Source organism: Sus scrofa, chromosome 6 (genome assembly GCF_054392235.1).
Source record: "Sus scrofa isolate SSC_HxYL_T2T_F1_AM1 chromosome 6, Sscrofa_HxYL_maternal_Yorkshire_Landrace_v2.0, whole genome shotgun sequence".
Classification (NCBI taxonomy): domain Eukaryota; kingdom Metazoa; phylum Chordata; class Mammalia; order Artiodactyla; family Suidae; genus Sus; species Sus scrofa.
This window is the reverse complement of record NC_139388.1, coordinates 35,018,387-35,029,415: the sequence shown is the minus strand read 5'-3', so window position 1 is coordinate 35,029,415 and position 11,029 is coordinate 35,018,387. Positions and strand designations below refer to the sequence as shown.

The 11,029-nt window shown below is 43.6% G+C and overlaps 1 long non-coding RNA gene across 2 annotated transcripts in view; it reads right to left on the bottom strand.

Moving 5' to 3' along the window:
* The window catches only part of LOC110260960 (uncharacterized), a 189,727-nt gene that overhangs the window by 41,538 nt on the left and 137,160 nt on the right, over positions 1 to 11,029 (bottom strand). The window contains exons 1-2 of one of the 2 annotated variants that reach the window (XR_014805899.1): positions 1,513 to 1,661; positions 473 to 570 (exon numbers count right to left, since the gene is read on the bottom strand). This is a non-coding gene — a long non-coding RNA (uncharacterized LOC110260960). Of the gene's footprint in view, positions 1 to 472; positions 571 to 1,512; positions 1,662 to 11,029 lie in introns of those variants that run through there. The other variant, XR_014805898.1, reaches the window with a different exon arrangement.

Sequence of the window (11,029 nt, the reverse complement as noted above, 5' to 3'; positions counted from 1 at the left end):
CATACTCCAGCCTCACTAACCATCCTAATTCTTTTCAAAGTCCAAGACTTGTCCTTGAACAAGAGGCTTTAGACTTATTGTTACATCTCGGTCGATATTTGTCTTTCTAGCCTTTTCTGGGGCTATATGTCAAGGTTCTTTGGTGACAAGCAAAAGGAACAAATTTTGGTTAAACAAGAATACATTAATCAAAAGGAAACCGAAAAGCTTATAAAACTGAAAAGAGACAAGGATCCAGGCCATGGAACAAAGGAAAATCAGACTGGTTGTTCCAGTGTTCAAGTCAGGTAATGAACTGCCCCCAAACTTGATGGTACAAGGCAACAACCATCATTTATTTTGCTTATGAATCTTCAGCTTGGTCTGGGATACCCCTCTGTTCCATGGGGTATCAGTTGGCATGGCCCCAATAGAGGCCGGAGGACTCACTTTCAATATGGTGCACTCACAAGGCTGTCGGCTAGGAACTTACCTGAATTGGGCAGCTAGAGCCTTGGTTCCTCTCCATGGGCTCTTGAGCTTCTTTACCGTATTGGACAAGCTTTGGGTACTGGCCTCATTGCGATGAGCCTGGAGTATGGAAGATAGGTAGTTACACTCCCTGGTGGCTGGATTCCAAGTATCCCAAGAGAGTCAGATGGATGTTGTATTGCCTTTTGGGATGGAGCCTCAGCGGTCACAGAGCATCATTTCCACCAGTCCTAAGGCCACTTAGGCTGCAGGGAAGGGAGCACAGACCCTATATCTCAAATGGAGCAGAATCAAAGTCACATCATTAGAAGGGCAGGTCGGATAGGAGATACTTTTGCAGCAATATTTGGAAAAAAATAAATCACAACTTCTCCCGGGCAGTTTCCTAGACAGTTCTGGGACCTGGGAAAGCTCAGCATCTATTGATACTGATCTTTTTGTTTGATTAAACTCAATTTCCAGGGGAGAAGAGTCTGATTAGCCTGGGTGGTGTCACATAACTTCACATGGTCCTCTGATTGGATGTGTGATGGGGATCCTTTCTAGGATGGCAGGAAGGAAGAAAAGTCAGTTCTACAAAGGCAGGAGTACTGAGTAGATCAAAACAACTTAGGTCCGCTACCCCTACTTGATGCTCAGTTTCAGGGTCACTTCTTTAAGGAGCCTGTCCCTGAATCCCCACTTTAACTTTGAGCCCATGGTTACTCATCACTCACTCTACTTTTCTCTCAAAGCACTTAAATAAGTTTAAATTTTAAATTGCATTTATTTAATCTCTCTCTCATCCACTAGACCAACACCTCTATGAGCAGTGCTCATGTTTATCTTGTTCTTCTCTCTGATTGGATACTAATGGTCGCCACTTGAAGAGCAACATGGGACCTGAGCCCCGTCTGCAACCTACACGACAGCTCATGGCAACGCTGAATCCTTAACCCACTAAGCAAGCCCAGGGATCGAACCCTTATCCTCATAGATAATAGTTAGATTCATTTCTGCTGCACCACAATAGGAACTCCCTTAGAAATAATATTTTCATACTCGGGCTAATGCCTATCTTTCCTTTCCTGTGAAACCATCCGTCAGAGCTGCATTTCTCACTTTTTCCTTCTCCAAATCCCTTTCCAGTTAAAGTCTCTCTTCAATCGTGTTGAGACTCCAGGCAGATTCCTGGTGTCCACATCAATGATGATAATTGTGCAAAGGACTAGTACATGTTTTTCTCCTAATTACATCATAAAGTTCAACACTTTTTAACACACTGGTTGTATGTTCCCAGGTTTTGTTAATAGGTGAGTTATTAGGTTTTAGGACACATTTTTCTTGTAGAAACAGCCTTTTATAACAGAGTTGGTCAAACTTTAATGTGCATGCCAATCAACTGGGGGCCTGGTTGAACAGCAGATTTTGACTCACTAGGCCTGGGATGTGGCCTGTGGTTCTGCATTTCTAAGCAGAATGCCCATGGATCACAATTTGAGAAGCTGGGAGTTTCTCATCATGGCTCAGAGGAAGCAAATCTGACTAGTATCCATGAGAATGTGGGTTCGATCCCTGGCCTTGTTCAGTGGGTTAAGGATCCCACATTGCTGTGAGCTGTGCGGTAGGTGGAAGATGCGGATCGGATCCTGCGTTGCTGTGGCTGTGGCGTAGGTGGGCGGCTACAGCTCTAATTCGATCCCTAGCCTGGGAACCTCCATATGCCCTGGGTGCGGCCGTGAAAAGACAAAAACAAAAAAACAAAAACAAAAACCAATTTGAGAAGCTGAGTTCTGCATGGCTATTCACCATATAGAATGCCGTCCCGTGGGCAAAGGCAATAGGTTCTAATATGGGGAAAAGGGGTTCCTGAAATACCAGTTATAGGGACCACACGTGGGGAAAATGCTTCCGATTTCCATCAAAACTACAGGTCATCGGGAGTTCCCACTGCGGCGCAGCAGAAATGAATCTGACTAGGAACCATGAGGTGGCAGGTTTGATCCCTGGCCTTGCTCAGAGGGTTAAGGATCTGGCATCCATGAACTGTGGTGTAGGTTGCAGATACGGCTTGGCTCCTGTGTTGCTACGGCTGTGGTGTAGGCCGGCAGCTGTAGCTCCTGTTGCACCCCTAGTCTGGGAACCTCCATATGCCGCAGGTGCAGCCCTAAAAAAAAGCAAAAAACAAAAAACTACAGGTCACCTGTGACAAAGGTTAAAAAAGCTTCTGTCCTCTAGGAGCCATCCCATCCAGCAAGACCTGTCACCATACTCACTCACTGTTTAGGATCCCAGCACCTCCCACATGGTGCTAAGAGGGGCTGAATGTTGGCTGTTGGTTTAGTTCCTAAATGGGTATATCTGATGCCGATTGGCTTGATAGTGTAGGAGGCTCTCCAGTGACCTTAGAATTAAATCCAAAGCCCTGCTCATAGCCTGCCACATCCTGCATATCTGAGCCCTGCCTGTCTCTCTGGCCTTCTTCCCCACCACCCCCTCCTTTGCTCATGGCACTCCGGCCACCTGGACTTTCATTCTGCTCAACTGTCTTTTTTCTTTTTTGGCTGCCTCCCAGGGCCAAGGATGAGATTCGAGCTGCAGTTGTGACCTATGCCAAAGCTGCAGCAACACCAGAGCCTTAACCCATGGAGCCCTGCTGGGGATTGAACCCCCATCCCAGCGCTCCAGAGATGCTGCTGATCCCAGCTGTGCCACAGTGGGAACTCCCCTCCTCAGATATCTTAACAGTCACCCTTAAAAAGCCCCACCCACTGGTGAGTTGCCCTTGCTGTTTCATGGCCTGGGGGGATAGTGCCTTAGACCTTCACCTTGCTGGCTTCTGCTTGTCATTCAGGTTTCAGCTCAGATGGCCTCTCCAGAGAAACATTTCATGACCTGTCCATCTGCTACTGACTATCCTCTTATGCACCGCACTACGACTAACTCACAACCTGTATTTATGCATATAGTGGAAGTTGTGTGCTCTGATCAGATCGCCATGCCTGGCTGGGGTGCTCACTCCCTAGCCACTGTGAGTTTTGACTGCTCATAGCTCACACTGCATCCTTCTCCCAAAGATCACTCTTGGTCAATAGGAGCCACCCAGCCCAGGGATGCCTAGGCCACTATGACAGTGAACACTGGCCCCCACAAGGCAGCTTGCAACTGATGACTGACTCATCACCGAGCCCCAAAGCCCAGGTCCAGTGCAGTGCCTCAAGGGGGGTCACTCTTGGGGCCATTCATACTTCTAAGCTCTCCTGGGATCAGGTTGAGGTTCGACTGAGCTTTGCTGAGCCTTATCCCCTGCCCTCTTCTGCCACCCACACCTCCTTCTGTAAGACTCCTTTTTTTTTTTTTTGGTCTTTTTAGGGCCAAACCCGTGGCATATGTAAGTGCCCAGGCTAGGGGTCAAATCAGAGCTGCAGCTGCAGGCCTACACCACTAGAAACAGGGTCTGAGATGGGGATTCTTGTGAAGGTGATATATTGAGGTCTTCCTAAAGGAGTCTTACAGGGGCTCCCCTCGTGGCTCAGCAGTAAGGAACCTGACTAGTATCCATGAGGACGTGGGTTCAACCCCTGGTCTCAATTGGTAGGTTAAGGATCTAGTGTTGCCATGAGCGGTGGTGTAGGTCACAGACACGGCTTGGATCTGGCATTGCTGTGGTTCTGGCGTAGGCCGGTGGCTACAGCTCCGATTAGACCCCTACCCCAGGAACCTTCATATGCCACTGGAAGAGGCCCTACAAAAGGCAAAAAGACAAAAAAAAAAAAAAAAATCTCCCCCCTACCCCCTGGCCCAGAGTCTAAACTCTAACCCCGTTCCCTCCATGGGAGCAGAGATTTGGTTTATTTCATTCTCCACAATGCCTATTACATAGTAGATGCTCAATAAAGATGCACTGAATAAATGCTGAATGAATAAATCTGGGTTTACATAATCAGCATCAGAGTAAGGGCAGCTTGGTATTAAACATGAGGGGTACAATCCCCCCATCCACCCAACCCCCAAAACGGATATACCCAGCTGTATGAAATACATGTGTATGTGCTTTTACACGAAGAGCGCTGCAAGCTTGCTTCTCTTATTTTTATGCTTATGAAAGGCAAAGCCATAAAAAGCAGGGGGTGGGGTGGAGATGTCAAATCCCGCCCCCGAGTACGCCTCCTTCAAGTATCTGATTACACAAAGTCCTCAAAGAATATGATTAATGTAACTAAGCCATATTCACACTCTGACATTCTTCCCAGCCAAACACATATTTTAACCTCACCCAGTCCCTTTCAACAAATAAGCTGTTTTGAAAATGATTTCCAGGGCGATGTCTGTTGCCATAGGAATGACATTAAATGAAAAGGACAGAAAATATAGAGGGTGATAAACTGCATGCTTGGATGACACACTTGACTTGGAAGCCTGTGTTCAAATGAGGCACACATGCCAAGATTTTTATGAAAGACAAAATTAAAATGTATCGCTATCAAGCTGTAACTGACAAGGTATTGTGTGGCGGGCTGTTAACATACTGCTCCATATATTTATTGTTTGTCATTTTACTGGCCCTGACAAAGGTCTCTCAGTGCTGTAAATCACACCATTAAATCTGCCACGAGCAACAGAGGCTGTTGGAAAGAAGAGAAAGAAAGCGTGGTGTTGAATCTCGGTTTCTGATACACGCTGGGCGAGTTAGCCTGTCCTCCGAGGAGACGGTCCCCTTTGGGCTTGACACTTTTATAAGTGTCAGATTGTTGGCTTTTGACCCCTTGGAAGGAAAAAAAAAATAACAAAAGCTTGGACCCTTCCCCCACCCCGCTTCCAATTGCATCTGCTTTTGCTATTTAAGAGCGATGCCCAGAAATGGCTCCCCACTCCAGTTCCTCCTATATGATGCTCTTTTGGGGTACAGGACCTCAGAGGTTCTAGGGTGCCCTGTGGATGCTTCCCTGCTGCAGCTGGCTTTTGCTCTTTTCTTGGAGATGTGCTGGGGTTACCACGAGACTTTTCACTACACCAGTTAAGACTTGCTTGTTCTTGGACTGGTAAATTCAGAAAGTCTCTTTACACCTGCAGCTGCAGTCCCAAGTGGGATGTGTGAAACTGTTAACTGCAGGACAGCATGTCAGGCAGCTCGGTACTGCCTCTCCACCTTGCTGGGTCTCCAAAGACTTGAACTTCCTGAACTGCCCCATCTCTACTTTCCAGATGTGGATGCTATGGAGACAACTTGCCTAGTCTGAGAGCTATGGTGGGGTTAACACTGAAAGGCAAATCAAGATCTGAGTTGGGTTCGTGGCTTCTCTGTAATGAGATGTGTGATTTTGGCAAGTTTTTCAATTTTTGTTGGACCCTAGTTTCCTCATCTGTTTAGAGAAAGGGGGTGCTGGATTTCAATTACTTCTAAGTTGTCTTCCAGGACCAGTTTTAAATAAAATTAAGGGAGTATGAGAGGCTATCTGGGGCATTTTACTGCCTCTGGGAAAGGCTCGCCTATTTTATCCAGAATCCATCTCAATCAGAGGAGAGACTAAATGAAGAACAATCAGGCAATGTGGTGTTCTCTTAGGGGGGAAAAAAAAAAGGAAAAGAAAAAACACCACCTCCAGCATCTAAACTTGAGAGTGGGAAGATGAGAATTCAATCACTGGTTTGGAGTGGGGACACTGTTCTCAGGATTCATTAAATATGGGAGAGCTCCCTGCCAATGCTTGTCTGTAATGTCTGCATTTATTTTTATAACACAAATGGATGTTTTAGGCAACAGAGTTGAAAAGATCAGACAGCTTTCATCTACATACTGGGTGCAGAGTATCTTTTTCCTGAAACCTTCTATATTTAAGAACCATCTCTATACTGTTTGAAGATCTTCCTGTACAAAAATTAAGAAGTGGTTCTTAAACACTTTTTCAATGCTTAGACTGTGTTTTTTATTAAAGTATAGTTGATTTATATCTTAAACATTTTTCGAGGCATATGATTTTTGTATTGTTCAGTTACTGTCAGAATTCTGTACATGCATGCTTCAAAATTAGCAACCTATGTATTGAGTTCGCAATAATTCTATAATTACAGATTTGAGGGAACGTTAAAATTGCTTATAATTGGGAAGAGTCTGACCAATGAACCATGCCAGTCTTTCATCGACTGATTCTCTGTTATAAGCAAGCCCCGCCCTAGCCTTAGAACTGCTTGGAGAAGCTCTTTTAAGAGGCTCTTGTGATACCGAGAGGCAAACAACAAAGCTCTAAGTTGATGTTTGGAGTTGATCACCGGGCCTTGGTTCTGGTTCTGTATGCTAATACTGATTTGCCACTTTTCTAATAGAGTTAATTAGTGTTGCTTTAAGAAATTAGGCTCTAGGAGTTCCCATTGTGGCTCCATGGTTAACAAACCCGACTAGTATCCATGAGGATGCAAGTTTGATCCCTGGCCTCGCTCAGTGAGTTAAGGGTCTGGTGTTGCCATGAGCTGTGGTGTAGATCACAGATGTGGCTCAGATCCCACATTGCTGTGGCTGTGGTGTAGGCTGGTGGCTACAGCTCCAATTAGACCCTTAGTCTGGGAACCTCCATATGCCATGGATGTGGCCCTAAAAAGGTAAAAGACCAAAAAAAAAAAAAAAAAAAAAAAAAAAAGGAAGAAAGAAAAGAAATAAGGTTCTAGAATATACCAAGGTTGGGTTGAAGTCACAGCTCTACTAGCAGTGTGGCTTTAGAGAAGTGATTTCACCTCTCTGAGCTCCATTTTTCTCATCCCTGAAATACAGTTGTTATGAAACAATGAGATAAAGCATGTTATAACTGATTTATTGCATAACTGAGGCATGGTGAATCTTAAATACCATTAATTATTATACTATTATTATTCACAGCGATTCTAAAAAAAAATCATGCAATGTTTCAAAACTTTAATCTGTCCCACCTATATAAAAAGTGATGATATATATGCTGTCATTATTATAAGATTGATATTAAATCAACTGTGAAAACAGGACTCAAAGTAATTTGAGATTTATGAAGTATAGACAAAAATAAAGAAGTGATGATTATTTTGATTTTTATCCTGTCTTGTGTTCCAGACCAGGAAATTTTCAAGTGAGATAGAATGACAGTTTAGTTATCTTTAGATTTCTTTAAACATTTTTCAAATGTCATTTAAAAGTATTAAGAATAAAAAAATTAAGCTGCATCTACTATCCACAGAATTGGTCAATTAACAAAAGCTTGAACCTATAGTCTTTTCTTTGCCAATTGTGAGCAATTTTACATAGAAAGTTCAATGAGATCTCCTATGTTAAGAATAATAGGTATTGTTGGCTGAACTGAGCTCCCTGCAGTGGGAGAAGACCCAGATGTGTCTCATTTCTAATCCTTATGCAAATTCAACCAATTAATATTTTCCCAAGCTCAATAAAGCTCTATAAAGAAGATTATCTAAATAAACCTATTTCACATTAATGAAATATTCAAATATATTTAGAAAACACACACATATATATAGAGAGAATATTCAATTTATTTTCTATTTAGAAAATCCAAATTCATATTCTATTTAGAACTTTTAAGGAACTGTTAAAAGATGAACATGCCAAAAGAAAAAAAAGTGTGCAAAAGAAACATATATAATAAGCCAAAGGAGATACATATACCAATACTCACTGATAATCAAAAAGATAAAAGTTAACACAAGATGTGATGTTTTTCTCTTACCATGTTGGCAGATGATGAGGCCTTCCAGGATCAGTGGGGACTGATGGGAATAAGTATCTCATATGGCCTACTACTAGTGGAGTTGCCTCTGGGTGATGAGATTAGAGATAAATTTTTTTTTTTTTTTTTTTTTTTTTTTGTCTTTTTAGCTATTTCTTGGGCCGCTCCCGCAGCATATGGAGGTTCCCAGGCCAGGGGTCCAATCGGAGCTGCAGCCACTGGCCTATGCCAGAGCCACAGCAACGCAGGATCCAAGCCGCGTCTGCAACCTACACCACAGCTCACGGCAACGCCGGATCATTAACCCACTGAGCAAGGGCAGGGACCGAACCCGCAACCTCATGGTTCCTAGTCGGATTCGTTAACCACTGCGCCACGACGGGAACTTCATAATTTTTTTTTTTTATTACTCAAACAAGTTTATCACATCTCTAGTTGTATAATGATCATCACAATCCAATTTCACAGGATTTCCATCCCACAGCCCAAGCACATCTCCCCACCCCCCAAATTGTCTCCTCCTGAGACCATAAGTTTTTCAATGTCTGTGAATCAGCATCTGTTCTGCAAAGAAGTTCAGTCTGTCCTTTTTTCAGATTCCACATGTCAGTGAAAGCATTTGATGTGGGTGTCTCATTGTATGGCTGACTTCACTTAGCATGATAGTTTCTAGGTCCATCCATGTTGCTAAAAATGCTGGTATTCGGTTCCTTTTCATGGCTGAGTAATATTCCATTCTGTATATGTACCACCTCTTCTTGATCCACTCCTCTGTCAATGGATATTTAGGTTGTTTCCATGTCTTGGCTATTGCAAATAGTGCTGCAATGAACATCGGAGTACATGTGTCTTTGCGAGTCGTGGTTTTCTCTGGATAGATGCCCAGGAGTGGGATTGCTGGGTCAAATGGTAGTTCTATTTTTAGTTTTCTGAGGCATCTCCATACTGTTTTCCACAGTGGTTGCACCAATTTACAATCCACCAACAGTGTAATAGGGTTCCTTTTTCTCCACACCCTCTCCGGCATATGGAGGTTCCCCAGCCAGGGACTAAATCTGAATTGCAGCTGCTACCTAAGCCACAGCTGCAGCAACATGGGATCCTTTAACTCACTGTGCTGGGCCAGGGAGGGAATCTGCACCTCTGTAGTGACCCAAGCCTCTGCAGTCAGATTCTTACCCCACTGTGCCTCAGCAGGAACTCCATCTTTCGTCTTTTAAATTTTGTGTATTCTCTAAATATTTTTAAAGGATACATTCCTCTTGTGATGAGAAAAAAAATCATATAATTATTTTCATTTTCAAAAAGCATCCTAGGAGTTCCCGTCGTGGCTCAGTACTTAGCGAATCTGACTAGGAACCATGAGGTTGTGGGTTCGATCCCTGGCCTCACTAAGTGGGTTGAGGATCCGGCATTGCCGTGAACTGTGGTGTAGGTTGCAGACATGGGCTCGGATCCCCTGTTGCTGTGGCTCTGGCGCAGGCTGGCACCAACAGCTCCGATTGGACCCCTAGCCTGGGTACCTCCATATGCTGTGGGTGTGGCCCTGGAAAAGACAAAAAGGCAAAAAAAAAAAAAAAAAGAAAAGAAATCCTAAAATGTATTTGAAAATATTATATAAGTAGAATACTGATTCATAATTGTGTTTTCCAGTTTTTCTTGACAACCCTCTGTGTTGAGTTTTTAGTTGGGATAGAAATGTTTGGATGAATGTGGATACCTCATATTGTCCCACTTCTCACTGCGGGTGGTCCTTTAATGTCCTAAGATTTATGGACCCCCATATACTTGCTTTGATGTTAATTTACTTAGAATTTCCTTGAGGATGAAGTTACCTCCATCAACGGAATTAATGAAATGCCAAGAACAATTTGCCTTGTTTACATTTTAAGGAAAAATAGAGCCAAAATGTAAAATATGCCTATTGAGTAAGGGCTGGATCACACACTGAACTTCAAAACAGACAAGTGAAAAAGTTTGAGGGCACCTTGGAGGCCTATCCTATTAGGATAATCTCATTTCAATGGTTTAACTTAATGCATGTTAATTTTCCACTCACATTAAGTCCAGCTGACATAGAAGCAGTTACAGTAATAGGAAGAGGCTGCTCCATACAGTCATTCAGGGGCCCAGGTGGATGGATGCTACACCATCTTTAGAGGCATCCAGAGGTGTCCACAACCAGGGCAGAGGATCATTCAGGCAGTTCCGTGGCCCAAGCCTGGAAATGGAGCTCATCACTACTGCCCACCCTCCACCAGCTAATGAAATACTTATCTCCTGGTCACACCCCTCTACAGAGAGGCTGGTTAGGGCAGTATGGCCCTGTGCCAGGAGGCAAGGGAATTAAGGATGGTGAGTAGCAAGCCACCCTGCCCCATCTCTAATAGCTAGTAGGCTTCATTAAGCTATTCCATTCAAGACTTTGGTGACAGAGGATTCAAATCAGTTTCCCTTCCCACCCAGGGTTCTAGATGTCTTCTCCTAAAGTTTTGGATCATCTCCCACTTTCCTCCTCCCTGATCGGCCTTGGTCTTGTGTCACTGTTCACGATCATTCGTTTCACAGATGCATCCCCTTAACCTTTTCCCCCAGCTTGCCCTATCATTTTGGATACCCTTTATTGGAGCAGCACAACTCACAAGATAGCTCTTCTTTGTAAAAATACCTTCAGGTGCTACATTTGGACCCATTATATGCTATTCCATTGAGGACGTCAGGACACACTTATAAAATAAGTTGCAATAATATTTTTATGAATGAGGAACGAGGCACAGAGATGATACACCAAATGACGAAGACCATACAACTCATAATGGGCTGAAATGGTAAATGAGCCTCGAACTTTCTCATTCCAAAGAATTTCCCCT